The sequence below is a fragment of the Diceros bicornis genome, chromosome 26 (genome assembly GCF_020826845.1).
Source record: "Diceros bicornis minor isolate mBicDic1 chromosome 26, mDicBic1.mat.cur, whole genome shotgun sequence".
NCBI classification, from domain to species: Eukaryota; Metazoa; Chordata; class Mammalia; order Perissodactyla; family Rhinocerotidae; genus Diceros; species Diceros bicornis.
In genome coordinates this window covers 14566033-14580823 of record NC_080765.1, presented here as the reverse complement: position 1 = coordinate 14580823, position 14791 = coordinate 14566033, and the positions used below count along the sequence as shown (strand labels likewise).

The window sequence follows — 14791 nt, the reverse complement described above, 5'->3', positions numbered from 1 at the left end:
GAGCTCAGGATGGGGCCCTGTGCCCTCTGCAGATACATCTGTTGATCTGACTCGGCCTGAAGGTCATAGAACACTTCCAGGTGGAGAGGGAAGGAGAAATGGTACCGTCAGCACAAACTGTGCACCACACAAATACACTGGGACTGCACATCAGGGTCCGGTGGGGCAGGTTGTGCAGGAACCTGGGGTAAGCGGGAGCTGTGCTCAAGGGGTCTGTGCACTGCCTCGAGGAGTTTGATCCAATGTTGGAGACAGAGGGCTAGGAACACAGGGTTCATGAACACGCTGGGTGTTTAGTGCACACGGGCCGTGACACGCGATGAGACTCATGGCTGCAGAGATGGGGATGTACTTGATTACTGTCCAGCAAGTATCCACGCCTGCCGTGGCCTCCGAGGAAGGGACAAATCTCCCAGTGGATGCTGGTGGGCGTGACGGCAGCCAGCCCTGCAACGTGGTTGAGGGATTGGGTGTCTCCTCTCGAGCTTCCGCCACCACTCTGGATCCAGAAGAGCAAGAGACGCATAGAGCAGACCCAGGCCCAAGTGGCGGCCTGGACCCCAAGCCCCTGCTGACCCACAGACCCGTGAGGAAGAGCTTCGTGCTTGTTCACAGAAGCCGCTGAATTTGGGTAACTTATATGGCAGCATTATTGTGTCCGCAGCTCCTAAGACAAAATCTTCCAGTCCACATTAAGTAAGAGTCCGGGACACACCTCCTCCCGCCCCGCCCTCACCCCAGCCATTCGTCCTGAGACCAGTTTCAATGTTCCTGCCTCAGACCAGCATTCCCTGCCTCCCAGCCCAGGCCAGTCCCTTCGGCAGCTCCCTCATCTCTGTATCAGCACTGTCCGGCGTCTGCTTCCCTGGCCAGCCGCTCAGGGCCTCACGAGGGCCTGCGTCCCAGCACCTCACGCATTGCTCTGCACGGAGAGGGTGCTCACTGGACACTGTTGACAGGAGGAAGGGGCGAGCGAGTCTCACAGACAGGGTGGGTGATGCCCAAGGCGCGGTGGGATGCTCTGGAACTGGGGACACTCCTGGAGAGGTTCACCCTCCCGGGCATCTGAGCCTTACAGACGCCTGGGACGCCTCTGCCCCCCCATCACAGTCAGGGGGAAGGGGTGGCCAGTCACAGAGACCCTACTGACCTGACCTTCACGGTTCCTGTCGGGCCCAGGGAACTGGTCAAACCCTGCTGATGTTCACAGCGCAGCTGGGATGGAAACGGCTGCCTCCGTGGATGCTGCCACGAAAACCGAGCGAGAAAATTCACCCAGTGCCTGCGCGGGCACCCCACCTCCCCTTGGCTGCGAGCTCTCTGAAGTGGAGGGAGCCCCACGTGGGCTGTGGGAGCTTGTTTGTGCTGTACCCGCGGCAGCCGGCCTGCAAGACGACACCTTGACCGAGCAGACTGTGGGAAGCTCGTGGCATGATGTGATAGGAAGACGAGGGTACGGCTCACTCCGATCTCAAGAAGAAAGACTGGAGAACACCAGCTGCCATCAAAAATAGTTGTGTGTTTGCAGATCGCAGGAGAGCTTCACTGTAAACATTTCTACGCCAAAGCAGCCCAGTGCTGCGTGGGCCAAGGCGGCAGTGCGAACCTGTTCCAGGATGCTGCCAAAATTTCTGGTACGTGACGTTTATTCTGAGCACGATAGTTTGAAAACCACTGGCTTGTCCTCTGGGCTGGAAGGCATCTGCTGTGGCCCCGGAGACTCACCTACAACCACCCTGTGTGTGCGAACCGCTCAGCTACATCCCACCCCAGGGCATGCTAAACGGACCCCCAGGCCGGGAGGAACCCACCTCTAGGGGCAAACCCTGGTAGCATCGCGCTCTGGAGACAGGCAGCCCATCTGGGGTAAAGCGTGTTCTCTCCCGTAAGAAGGTGGGTCAGGAGGTGGAGGGGGCGATGGAGCCGTCAGAAGACGCACTTGGCAACTGGCCGAGCAACATCTGCCCTCATCCCCTCCAGCTCCTTAGAGAAGCAGATTCTGTCCAGGGCACAAGGGAGGTTGTCCGGTCATAGGACGAGGCTCAGATGACCGCCGTCCACCAGGCTCTGGAGCTGAGAGTTCCTCTACAAATCAACCTCACAGTCGGAAACCCTCATCATCTCTCACCAGGATGAGAAAGCAGTTTCCTCGAAGAAAACCTACTACTCAAACCCATGATTCTAACCACGTGGTTACACTGAGAGCCAATTACGCAACTCACTGATACGGAAGTGTTGACTCACCCCAGCTTCACTCTGGGGACCCGGCCCTGCTGTCGCACTGGGAGTCAAGGACGACCTGTAACGAGGGACGCACATTCTCGGGGAAACTCTCGAGTCTCCCTTTACGACAGTGTTTGCTCAGAGCATGTAGGAGGGTCCTTGCGGATGGACCCAGACCTTGTAGAAGAAGTCCCTGTGGGTGACAGTCTGTGAGCAAGAGATCCGTTCTCTGAGCCCTGGAGAAATCCGCCTTCCTAAAAGCCGAGATGGATGCTGACGAAACTGGGTCCTGGGCTGGGCCCGGAGCCGGCCCTGGGATGGCCAGGAGAGGGGCTCTGTCCAGGCTCCACAGATGCCAGCGGGACCAGAGCTGCTGCAGACCGGGTCACGTCTCGGCGCTGCTGCAGTTACGTCCTCTGCGGCACGGTCCCCCGTTCTGACCCTCAACACTCACCACGGACGTGTCCCTCCTGACCTTCCTTCAAGGTAAATGCTACTTCTGGTGCGGCTGGCCGACAAAACAGTCGCTGGGGGAATGCCCTTGAAAACGCTTCCCTCAGGAGCCATCCAGACACTTTAAATATACACTTCACCTCGGGTTTAATGAACACTCTGCTGCCTCCGATAACTGTGATTTCTTTATCTTCCAGTAAGCAGGGACCAGGGGCCTTTTATTTTTATTTCGCAGAATAAAAGGTTGCTCGATGAACACTTGTCTCTCCCTGTGGGCTTCAGGGGAGGGGCGACACACGCCCACCTCAACCCAGCAGCGACAGAAAACCCACCCCAGGAGCCACTAGAATTAAATTAGGTGTGAACGTGAGAGCTAAGAGGGCCTGTTCTGCTTTTGCTCCGGCACCACCTACCTGCTCAGTTCTCTGCGTCCGAGAAGCAGCCAGTCCCGTGCACACCCGTGAATGTGGCACAGGGCACGCCCACCACAGGCTGGGAGGGCTCTGAGGGAGCGGACCAGGAAAGTCCTTGTTGTTAGAAACGCAAGCTGTGTCCTTCATATGCACGAACTCATCGAACTTCCCCTGTGCAGGGAGCAGCGGCTGCTTTTGTCAGACGCCTTGGATGAGCTCTGCTACGGGTGCTGCCTCTCCTCTCCCTGTGATCGGGTGTGATCAGGTTTGATCTGGTGGGATCTGCTGGGCACCTTCATCAGGGGCAGGCCCCTAGCTGAGGCTGCCCAATCAGAGCCCTGGTCCCTCTGGATGTGTGATTGGTCCAGGGTGTGTGCTCGACCCCAGGGCCTTGGAACCGTCTTCCCAGGCTGCTGTGACCTCAAGTTTGGGGAGCAGAGAGAGCACCTCTGAGGGGGATGGAGGCCCAGAGCTGGTATTGCTGCTTCGCTGCTGTCTGCAGAGAGCTGCTTGAGAGCGAAGCAGCATAGAGGGGAAGTTCTGGAGACAGATGGAGGGGATGTCCAGTGACACTGTTCAGAGCTCTGGATCCATCTGTCTGATACAACCCAACTCTTGGACGTTTTCAAGGACCTGAGCTAACAAAATTGTGATGTTTTAACGTTGTCTGATTTAGTCTGGCTTTGATTCTATTACTTGGAACCAAAAGAATCTTTAGTTCTGCACCACGTGAGAGAGACGTTACTCCAGTTTAGGGCAGTTGAGGCTTAGATGTTGCAGTGGACTGAGTGTTTGTGTCCCCCCAAATTCACGTGGTGAATCCTAACTCCCAGTGTGATGGTATCAAGGGGCGGAGCCTTTCAGGGTGATTAGGTCGTGAGGGTGGAGCCTCATGATGGCATTAGTGCCCTGACAAAAGAGGGCCCAGAGAGCTCCTGGCCCCTTCCACCACGTGAGGACACAGCGAGAAGATGGCCGTCTGCAAACCAGGAAGAGGGCCCTCACCCGACCCGGCTGGCACCCTGATCCTGGACTTCCAGAACTGTGAGAAATAAATGCTGTTGTTCATAACCCACCAAGTCTGTGGTATCTTTTTTATAGCAGCTGGAACGGACTAAGGCAGACAGGCAAAGAGACTGTCCCGGGTCCCCCAGCTGGGTGCCTTTGGTTCTCAATGAATGAACATGGGATCCACTAAGGGAGCTTGTTAAATGCAGATCGCAGGCCCCCCACCACGGATTCTATTCAGGAGGTTCAGGTAGGTCCCAGGATCTACATTTCCCACAAACATCCCAGGTGCTTCTGATCACAGCAGACCACATCTTAATGAAGATAAATCTACTATGCGACATTGGCTGCTCTTGATCATCCACGTGTAATATCTGTACCCAAGATTCCTGCCAAGAATTGCAACCTTGAGTGTTCTCCTCAAATCTCCTCTGATGAGGGAGGAGCCCGGGAGAAGCTGAAGGAGATCAGCCCCTCCATTGGGTGTCTCCACCAGCTCCAGGTAGGGCTGTGTATTTGACTCCGTGTCTGTGTCCCTCCAGACTCCACTAGGGCTGCATTAGGAGTAGCACCAGGGAACACAGGGGTGTTGTCACCTCGTCCCTCGAGGCCTTTTGTATGAAAAGCTCAGCTGACAGAGTTCTCGGGCCTGAGCGCAAACCCCAGGTCTCCTCTGCACCCTACATCACTCTCATCTCACGCACATGAGAGATCTTAGTCCCCTCCAGGCGGATGTGTGGTTCCCTCTGGCGAGGAATGCAGAAGAACTGCCTTCTGCAGATACTTCCTCTGGTAGCATTATTTTTCTAATTCTGTTTTCTCTTCACTTTGTTCCCTCAAGTCTGTGCTTCATCGTTTTATATCACACGTGTTTCTGTAAGGGCCTTGGATGGACCCAGTTTGGAATCAGAAGGGGTCTCAGAAACAGTCCAGCTTGGACCCCTACCCATAGAGAAGGAGTTGTTGAGACCTGAAAAGCTTGCTGAAAGTGAACAGTTCTGATGATTGCCATTAAAATTCATATTTCACAGGCTCTTTCTGAAGAAAAGGGAAACAAACAATTTGGGTTTAATTGTATCCCAGTCCGTTAAGTAACACAGTACAACCACGTGTTACCAGAAGGGGTGAGAGCTAGGGGGTGGGAAAGTGCCTGTGTAGACACCTAGTGGCTTGCGTAGATACCTAGCACTTGGTGTAGACACCCAATGCCTGGTGTAATCACCCAGTGCCTGCTGTAGACACCCAGTGCCTGGTGTAATCACCCAGTGCCTGGTGTAGACACCCAGTGCCTGGTGTAATCACTCAGTGCCTGGTGTAGACACCCAATGCCTGGTGTAGACATCCAGAGGGGGAAGCACTATTCAATAAGGAATTTCAGAGTCCTCAGTTTAAATGAATTTTTAAAAAGACATAGACCAAGTCACTGGTTGGGCTTAGAAAGGGTAAAGGCCCTACAGTTGACCACACGCCACACAGAGCACCCACATCAGGCTCGCCCAGTACAACCCCTCCTTCACGCGGCCCCAGTGCAGCTCTGTCCAGAAATTCCATGGCCTCTGCCCCAAGAGGTCCCTTCTCTGTCGCCCTCTGGTTCTGCTTGACCAGCAGCGCTCGCCACAGTAGACCCCATTCCTTCCTGAAACACTTTCTCATTCGGCCTCCAGTTCACCACATTTTCCTATTTTTGTTTGTTTTAATCTGGTGTCACTGGCCTTCCTTCCTGGTCTCCTTTGCTGAGTTCTCTTTCTTCCTCCCAAACCTCTCAGCCTCAGTGCCCCCGGGGCTCCATCCTTGCACACTTTCCTCCTTCAGCATCGCCGCCCTGCTCATGGCTACAAACGCTGGCGTCTGCTCACACACCCAGCCCGAGCCTCTTCACCAACTCCAGATCCACGCATCCCACCGCCTGGGCGACATCTCCTGTTGGTTGTGACAGGCTAACCATGTCCTCTGACATTTGCCCACAAGCCCCGCTTTCCTGGGTCTCCCTCTTTGCCGGAAACAGCAGCCACCCCCAGGTACTGTCGCCACTTCTCTCCCTCTGTCCACCTCACATCTGTCCCCTCAGCAGATCCCACGCCCCGTCTACAGAATTCATCCACCTCGGACCCCTTCTCCTTGGCCTCCACCTTTCCACCTGGGCCAGAGCTGCCATCATCTCCTGACAGGACGACTGTGGGGCCTCCTCGCCTCCTGACAGGGCGACTGTGGGGCCTCCTCGCCTCCTGACAGGGCGAGTGTGGGGCCTCCTCGCCTCCTGACAGGGCGACTGTGCGGCCTCCTCGCCTCCTGACAGGGCGACTGTGCGGCCTCCTCGCCTCCTGACAGGGCGACTGTGCGGCCTCCTCGCCTCCTGACAGGGCGACTGTGCGGCCTCCTCGCCTCCTGACAGGGTGACTGTGGGGCCTCCTCGCCTCCTGACAGGGCGACTGTGCGGCCTCCTCGCCTCCCGACAAGGTGACTGTGGGGCCTCCTCGCCTCCTGACAGGGTGACTGTGCGGCCTCCTCGCCTCCTGACAAAGGGACTGAGGGGCCTCCTCGCCTCCTGACAGGGCGACTTTGGAGCCTCCTCTTTCTCCTTCTCCTGTCCTTGCCCAGCACCCGCTAATCAGGCGGCTCACTTCTCAGGAGACTTCTACCTCAGAGGAAAAGCCAAGAAAAAAAAAGATGAAGTGGGAAATACTTGTGACAAAGACTGTCAGTTGCCAAGCCCACATCTAGGAAAAACTCACTGCTTTCCTTACTCTCCCACATCTCTTCTGGCACCACATGTACGGGTTTTCCCACACCCATCAATTCTCCAGCACCAGCAGGGTGCCCTATAATTCAATTAAGTTCTGACACTCTCTCTCTGGAGTTGGTGTCAGACCCCAAGGTTAAGGGCTCAGCCCCGCAGGACTGCCCCTACTTCAGACGCCAATTGTAAGCCCTAGGTTGCCACCTGTACTTCTGACCAGCTATAAAACAGGGGTCCCATGACCCCTCCTTGGGTTCAATAGCTTGCTGGATCGTCTCACAGAACTAAGAGAAACAATGACATACGTTTACTGGTTTATTAAATAATAAAGGATGTGATAAAGGTTTGAAGATGTGATAGAGGTCCAGAAAGGTCCAGAGCTTAGGAGCTTCTGTCCCCTTGGAGTCAGGGGGCACTACCCTCCCAGCACGTAGATGTGTTCACCAAACTGGAAGCTCTCCAAGCCTGTACTATTGGGGTTTTAGGGAGGCTTCCTCATGTACCCATGATCAATCATTAACTCTATTTGCAGCCCCTCTCCCCTCCCTGGAAAATGGGAGGTGGGGCTGACAGTTCCAGATTCTAATCAAGGTTTAGTCTTTCCAGTGGCCAGTTCCCATCCTGAAGCTTCCAGGACCCACCAATGTGGGTGATATGATAGCAATATGCATTCAGCAGAAACTGTACTACTCTTAATTCTGAATTTTGATCTTTTCCTGGGCTAGCAATATGCAGCAAGCCGCAGCTCCCAGTCAGCCCTGCGATCACAAGGGTAAACAACCAATATCCTTACGACCATTCAGTTTTTCACTTTCAGTACAGCATTCCATAAATTACATGAGATATTCAACACATTATTATAAAATCGGCTTCGCATAAGATGATTTTGCCCAAATGTAGACTAATGTAAGTGTCCTGGGCTAAGCTATGACGTTCGGTAGCTTAGGTGTATTAAATGCATTTTCAACTCATGATATTTTCAACTTACCATGGGTTTGTAGGGATGTAACCCCATTGTAAGTCAAGGAAGATCTGTACCTCACAACATCACACCCAATATCGATGCCTCCTTTCTTCTTTAGTGATAGTTCTCCCGACTTTTAGGTGGGCACACGGCCACCTGAATTATTGACGCATTTCCCAGACTCCCTTGCAGTCGGTGTAGGTGGGCAAAGAAGTTGGGGGGGTGAGGATATGTAAGCAGGAATGGTGTCCCCGTGCTTCTGGAAACCTCTTCCCAGTAGGGAGTGGCTAGATGTGAAGGATGGAGCTCCAGCAGCCACTTTGGAAGGGAGAATGGAAACCACAAGCAGTGGGATGGAAGCATTCCTGGTTGCTGGCAACCCTGCTGCAAATTTCATGCGAGCTAGGAATGTCAACCTCTGTGCTTCCTTTAAGTAAAACAAAACACGTTTCTGTCTTGCTTTAGCCACTGTTATGCTGGGTTTCTGTTTATGCAGCTGAACCTAATCATAGGGAATAACAAATAACACCAGCCACATCTGTGATTATTACAAGGCAGCTTCTCTTGCAGTTCAGCATTGCACAGAGCCTGCGTCAGCATCCTCTGTCATGTCGCAGTTTTCCTGGAGGCCCTTAGGCCCAGGCAGCTGTCTAAGAAGAACTGCTGATCACTCTGACCCTGCTGGTGTGGTCTTCAGGGGGCAGCACGCACATGTTCCGGGAAATCCTAGCACCATCTTTGGCTCTGACTCGGTATCCCCAACTTTGTCCACCTCTCACTCACAGCAAGTGCCCCCTCCCCTGGTTAACTTAAAAGTCTTGCCTTTCTGATCTCATCAGCTGTAGAAAAATCCACTAGAGTGGCAGGTTCAACATCTGGCTGCTTCCCCAGGGCGTCTGGTAAGCCCTGGGCTGTGCTCACCAGGTAAGACCTCCCGGACCGGGGTTTTCTGCCCTGTGGACCGTGCCCTCCAATCACAGCCTTCCAGCTGCTTGTCATCCTGAGATGTGAGCAGGGACAGAGCTGGGGGGCAGAGGTCTCCAGAGGAGCCTGGAAGAGAGACATGTACAGCCGCCACCTGCCCACAGGCCGGGTTTGTTGAGGTTCTTCACTCGGGCATCATTCCATGTCCTCTGGTGGCCCTCTGAGGTGGGAGTTAGCATTCCAGCTTTGGAGACAAAAGGAAGTGCCCTGTCTAAGCCCACATGACAGGTGCATGGCGGGTCTGTCCAGTCCTAGGCCTGTTCTCTTACCCTCTGCTCTGCGTGAACAGGCTGTGGATGTAACCATTGGGCAGCCCACGTCCGACTGGTGTGCACATTCACAGGCACCTGTAACCTCTGTGCCGTCCGAGGGAGCGTGTCTCCTGCCACGAGGCCCCGAGCTCCACGTGGAGGTAGCTCAGCCCCAGCTCCAAAGCTGAGCCCGGGGTGTAGATGTGGGAGAGCCCCTGGCAGCCTGCTCACCTGCACTTGGTTCCCAAACAGCAGCCATGCCACCACCGCCCGGGACAAACATGTCCCATAGAGAAGACAGGCCCGGAACGTTCCAGAGCATTGGCCGCCGGACGTGAAGGAAAAAGAAAGGAAAGGCTGTTGAGAAAACCTGTGTTCTCAGACTGACCTTTGCTGGAAGAAGGCCAGGCAATCTCTCTAGACTTTTTGTGTCACAACAATAAAGCAGCTGGTTTATGAACCATTAAGATGACTGTGCTCACTGATGATATTTTAGGTTTTGTTGGAATTCATAAGCTGGTCCATCTTTCATAACCATCGAACAATGGGTCATCTATCAAGGTCACAGCTTTGGAAAGAGAGGGCAAGTGTCACGTCCTGTAATGTCTCCGGCGATGTCTATCTTTTCTTCAATTATGCTGCCTGTGTGGATGGTGGGGAGTTAGTGGGGAGAGCTTGTGTAGCCGCTGATGGGACCTGAATGGGAGGCTGTACAGTCTGTTTGTTATTCCAAATAAAAACTAAATCGATCAGAAAGGCCCCAGGCCCTTCTTCCCACCAGGCCCACTGTGCACAGCTGTGCAGTCTCATGGGTCAGTCTGGGAGGAGGATGGCCACGGCCGGGCGGTGTGTGAGGACCTTCCCTGGCTACACAGCGTTCCCAGGACCACTCCCACTGGATGTCTCTGGGATTATTCTGGGCCTTGTGAGCTAAACCCACGGTCACAAACACCCCGTGTGTTACACGGGGGCTCCATTTAGAAGCGGTTCAGGCAAATACTCCTGCATGGTGGAGCCCTCCAGGTCCCCCCCTCTGCTCTGGCATTTACAGAGGTGACCCTGGTCTCCCCTGCACCGTGTCCTGGTTACCTGTCCCCAGGGCCAGACTTTGCCACTTCAGGGGTGCCCAAGAACCAGTATCCCCTCAGCCCAGACAACCCCGATGTCTCCAGAAAGATCAGACCATGAGGTGCAAGCTGTGAGCCTGCTCAGCACTTTCCAGCTCCTGGAACCTCTCAGCCCGCTGTGAGCACAGACAGGGAGCAGAGCAGGTCCAAGACCAGGAGGGCAGAGGGCTGTGGGCAGGGTGGGACGGCCCGGTGATGGCAGCCACAGTTTGGGTTCTGGAGAATGATGATGATGAGACAGAAGGGACCATGTCACTGGCAAGGACCACCCTCCTAGCAACAGCTGAGAAGGGGTCTGTGATGAGTCCACCTTGATTAACCTCCACCCTGGATGTTTCTGGCAAGTTGGAAGGGAGGGGGTTGAGAAACATGTTGATTGCCTCCACCCCTCACTGAATCTACCCTGATGGAAGGAAGGGCCCTGGACAGGGAGAAAGGTCAGGAGGGGAGATGGGCCAGCGGGCAGGCGTGGAGATTCCCCACACAGGACCTCAGCAGGTCTGGCTCACTGCCATCGTCTGGACAGAGGAGCAGCCGGCACCCAGGGATGCACAGTCCCCTCTCCACTGAGGGAGCAGCTTCCAGGGCAGGGAGAGAGCTCTGGAACCTCAAACTCATCCATGAGAGGCAGTAACGCCTCGGCCTGCGGGCTTTGGGAACGAGGCGCCCCTCCTCACTGGCAAGGGGCTGGGCAGGAGGGAGGATTCAGTCTCTGGCAATGAGAAAGCATAAACACACTTTCTTGTTGCTTCTCACTTGAAAAAACTCACTGTTTTAGCCTCATGCTCTTGGCTTCCAGCTTCTTCCCATTTCAACGGCCCCATTAACCTGTTGAACAGAGTCACCAGGCAGGTGTGGGAAAAGCTGAGGGCGTCTCTGCTCCCATCAGCGTCTTCTCGGAATGGACTGGAGAGTTTGGATTCACTTGCTGAAACGACTAGAAAAAAGAATTAAACAAATTATGGAAAGGTAGGTCACTGCCTGCCTCATATCACGAAGAAAGGCGTTTTCAGGGCAAAAATACTTGATCACTGAGAATGACTACCCCTCAGCCCCAGAGAATGCCTCCTGAAACAGAGCGCACATAGAGCAGAAGGTACACTGGCGGCGCTCAGCAGTGGCACCGGCGGTGGATCCCAACCTCGTGCACATCCACCTGGGGGGCCTGCTGGCAAGGGACACCTGTCACCTGTCCAGATGCAGAAGAGCTTTGATCGAAGGCTTCAAAAACAAAATTAGCTTACAAGCAGGCTTCAGGTTAATTGCACATTTTTAAAAAATGAAATACTTTTTGCTGGATTAAATAAGAGATACGGTTTTATCAATCCTGTTTATGTAAGTTTTATTTATGTAAACGGATGGGGTTGCTTTGTAACCTTGGTTACGCCTGTCTTGGGAATTCAGCCGGTCTGGCGTGTTGTTTCGGCCACCCTGGCTTCTCTGTGAGTCCTCGGGGACCTGCCGTGACCCCACAGGTTCCTACTAGGGTCTGATCTCCCCCCGCCAAGGACGCACTCTGTGTCACCATGTGCTCAGCACAGACCACGGGGCCGTCTGCTGAGTAAATGAACAATTCGCCACAATTATAAGAGTTCAGCATAATCACTGAAAATTTCCAAAATCCATGCAAATCTGGGCACATCACAAAGTCAGTCTTCTTAGAAACCAGTTGAACACAACAATATCCAAACTTCTCATAATTACAGATATAAAAACTTCAAGAATTTGACATACCAAGATATGAAGGCTGAAGGAAGCAGCCGTCCCAGGGCAGACCCCCAAAGGTGGCCGTGACACGCAGTAAAGGAACAAACACATACATGTGTATATGTGTGCGTAAGCTATTATAAATTTTAGTGAAATAAAGCACCTGTAGCACAGTTTACAAATAATAAAAAAATACACAATACTCTTAACTGTAAATTCCATATAACCGACGGATTCCCACAGACACTTCTGCTGATTTTTGGTGAACTCTTGAATCTATAGGGACCTGTGGCTGTAACTGACCAGGGAGGGTCGTTCCCACACAAATGTTGGTGGACGTTTTTATTTGCATTAATGGATAAAACAAAATGAAACCACAAAACCAAGTCTGCTCTTCTCTTGTTTGTCCATGACTTCTTCACTGAGTTGGGTTATAGTTTCCAATACTAGAAGACCACGTCCTCAATCTTTTTGTGCTATTCACAATGCAACGGCTTCGACACACTTCTACATTTAATCTGCATGGCTAACATCTTCTCCAACGCTTTCTGGGGTCAAAACACCCAACAAGGGGCCGGCCCCACGGCTTAGCGGTTAAGTGCGCGCACTCCGCTGCTGGTGGCCCGGGGTTGGATCCCGGGCTCGCACTGAACGAACGCATCACTTCTCCGGCCATGCTGAGGCCGCGTCCCACATACAGCAGCTAGAAGGACGTGCAACTATGACACACAACTATCTACTGGGGCTTTGGGGGAAAAATAAATAAATAAATAAAATTATTAAAAAAAAAAACACCCAACAAAATGATAAACAAGCCCTGTTGTGTAGTGTTTGCCCCTACCTGGATATAAACACACCTGCTGTGACCTGGTTCAAGCTGCCACCTTGACGTGACCGACAAGGAGCTGTCACCACAGCACACTGTGGGTGACAACTAAGAAAGGGGGACACAGTGTGGTTATCTTACGTTGACCCTCCAGACCTGCTCTGCCCCCTCCACCCTGCTCGGCGTGGGGGGCTGCCCTGTAGGGACTTTGTCAACGGGCTTCCAGTTCTGCTTTGCTGGTGGGACTCCTGGCAGGACATCGGCAGGAGGTGAGGGTGAGGTCTCGGTTTTATTCCCCTACAGGTCATCTTAGTTTCTCTCTGACTCTCAAAAGAAGAGTGACTCTCCATGGACCACGAATGCTCCCTCCTCACTCCTTCAGACCAGAGTGAGAACAACTCTGCCATCTTTAGACTGGGACGTTGGGCTTTGTTTTGTGGTCTTCCAGCGTTCTGCCAGTGTCTTTGTAAGAGCCCCCTCACTAAACCCTCCAGAAATTATGCTATGTGCCCTGTGCTTCCTGCAGGAACACTGACTCATAATGCAGAACCACAAAACAGCAGAATTCACCCAGGAGTCCCCAAACGAGGGCCATCTGGCAGGCAGAGTGAACGGCCAGTCCAGATGCTGCAAGAACCCGGAGGGGTCCTGGAGGGAGTTTTCCAGAAAAGGCAGTAACAGTAGAAACAACCCTACGTAGCTGCTCCCATAAGAGGAGCTGGATCCATGTGAGCATACGGGAAGGCACCTTATGCTTTCATCAGAAAGAACAGCAATTATAAATGTTAAGAAATAAAAGGTATTAGTATAAAGAAACTAAATGTGGCATGACTTTAAAGAAAAAATGGCACAAAAAGAAACAGTGGCCTTAACACTGGGCGTATTTCCTTCCACTGGCTCAGGGGAGGCTCCGGGGCCTGCAGGGCGGGAAGTGCCATCCTGGCCCTTAGCACACTGTTCACACAGGCACCAGAGAGCAAGGCAGATTCAATTACATTTAGAGAACAGAACGCCTATCTTATCAGCTTCACATGTGAGAGGAGACAACGGGGAGGAGGCAGAGGGATGGGCCTGGCACGGACCTCCTCACATTGCAGGGTGGGCACCGCAGACACTGTCAGAAATGGACAGGACAAGAAACAGGCCTGTGCATACTGACTTAGTTACAAAGGAGACTGAAGACCCACTCCGCGTGGGATGTGGGGGGCTCTCTCCTTAGGAGGCACGGCACTCGCTGCGTGCTGTGGACGTGGGTTCACTGTTGTCTGGTTTTCAGCTGCCCCCTTGGCCCTGGGGCCACCTCCCTCATTTGTCAGTCTCCTCTCCAGTCCTCCTATTTGCCAAGCCCCTCTTATAATGCAGCACTCTGAAACGGCTTTTCTTTACCGAAATCCATTTATGCCAAAGCTCTTAGGCAGTGTTATAAATGTTGGTTTAAAACATTAGCCAGAGGATTAGTGATAAAATAGAAACTATTTCCCAAAGCAATGTCATCTAAAAATGCAGCACCGGTTCCCCCTCTCACCTTACTTTAGGGGAGCACATCAGAGGGACCGCTGGGACCCGCTTCCAGGTGAAGGTCATTTCTTACGCCTCTTCTATTATTCCCAGGAATTCCTCAAGAAAAGATGGAAAAAGAAGTCTATGACAACAGACGGGAGTTGTCTAAAAGGAAATGTGCATATAAACGGGTCTTCCCAGCTGGGGAAAAACAGTTTTCTGCATAAATAATTCAGATAAACCAGGACAAAAAGTGTACTGACCACGAGGGATGGGACCATGCCATGGGGTGGAAGTTATTGCTGATGGATCCTGAATAGACAGTACTGGAGATTCTGTGAGCTTCATTTACGTCTGCCATTATTCCCTCGGTCTCTGAGAGCCTTCCAGCCCGTGAGAACTGAGTTAGGGGCTTCTGGAGGAAGCTGCAGAGGCAGCTCGATCTGCTGGGTCTTCCTGCCCAGGTGGCTTCACTTAACTCCATTAAAGCTACTGATGACGAACAGATTGCGTTAGTGTCCCATGCACTCGTTTCATTCTCCATCTGCAACAGTGAAAATTGCATAATGGCACTGTTAAATATCCCAGAATTATAATT

The 14791-nt window shown here is 52.9% G+C and overlaps 1 long non-coding RNA gene across 1 annotated transcript; it reads right to left on the bottom strand.

Annotated features, from left to right (window-relative positions):
- Nucleotides 1–10584: 10584 nt before the first annotated feature.
- Nucleotides 10585–14508, bottom strand: LOC131422325 (uncharacterized). Its single transcript, XR_009224067.1, has 3 exons — nt 14457–14508; nt 14219–14310; nt 10585–11097 (listed from the first exon to the last, which is right to left on the bottom strand). It is a non-coding gene; the product is annotated as an uncharacterized LOC131422325 (long non-coding RNA).
- Nucleotides 14509–14791: the final 283 nt, after the last annotated feature.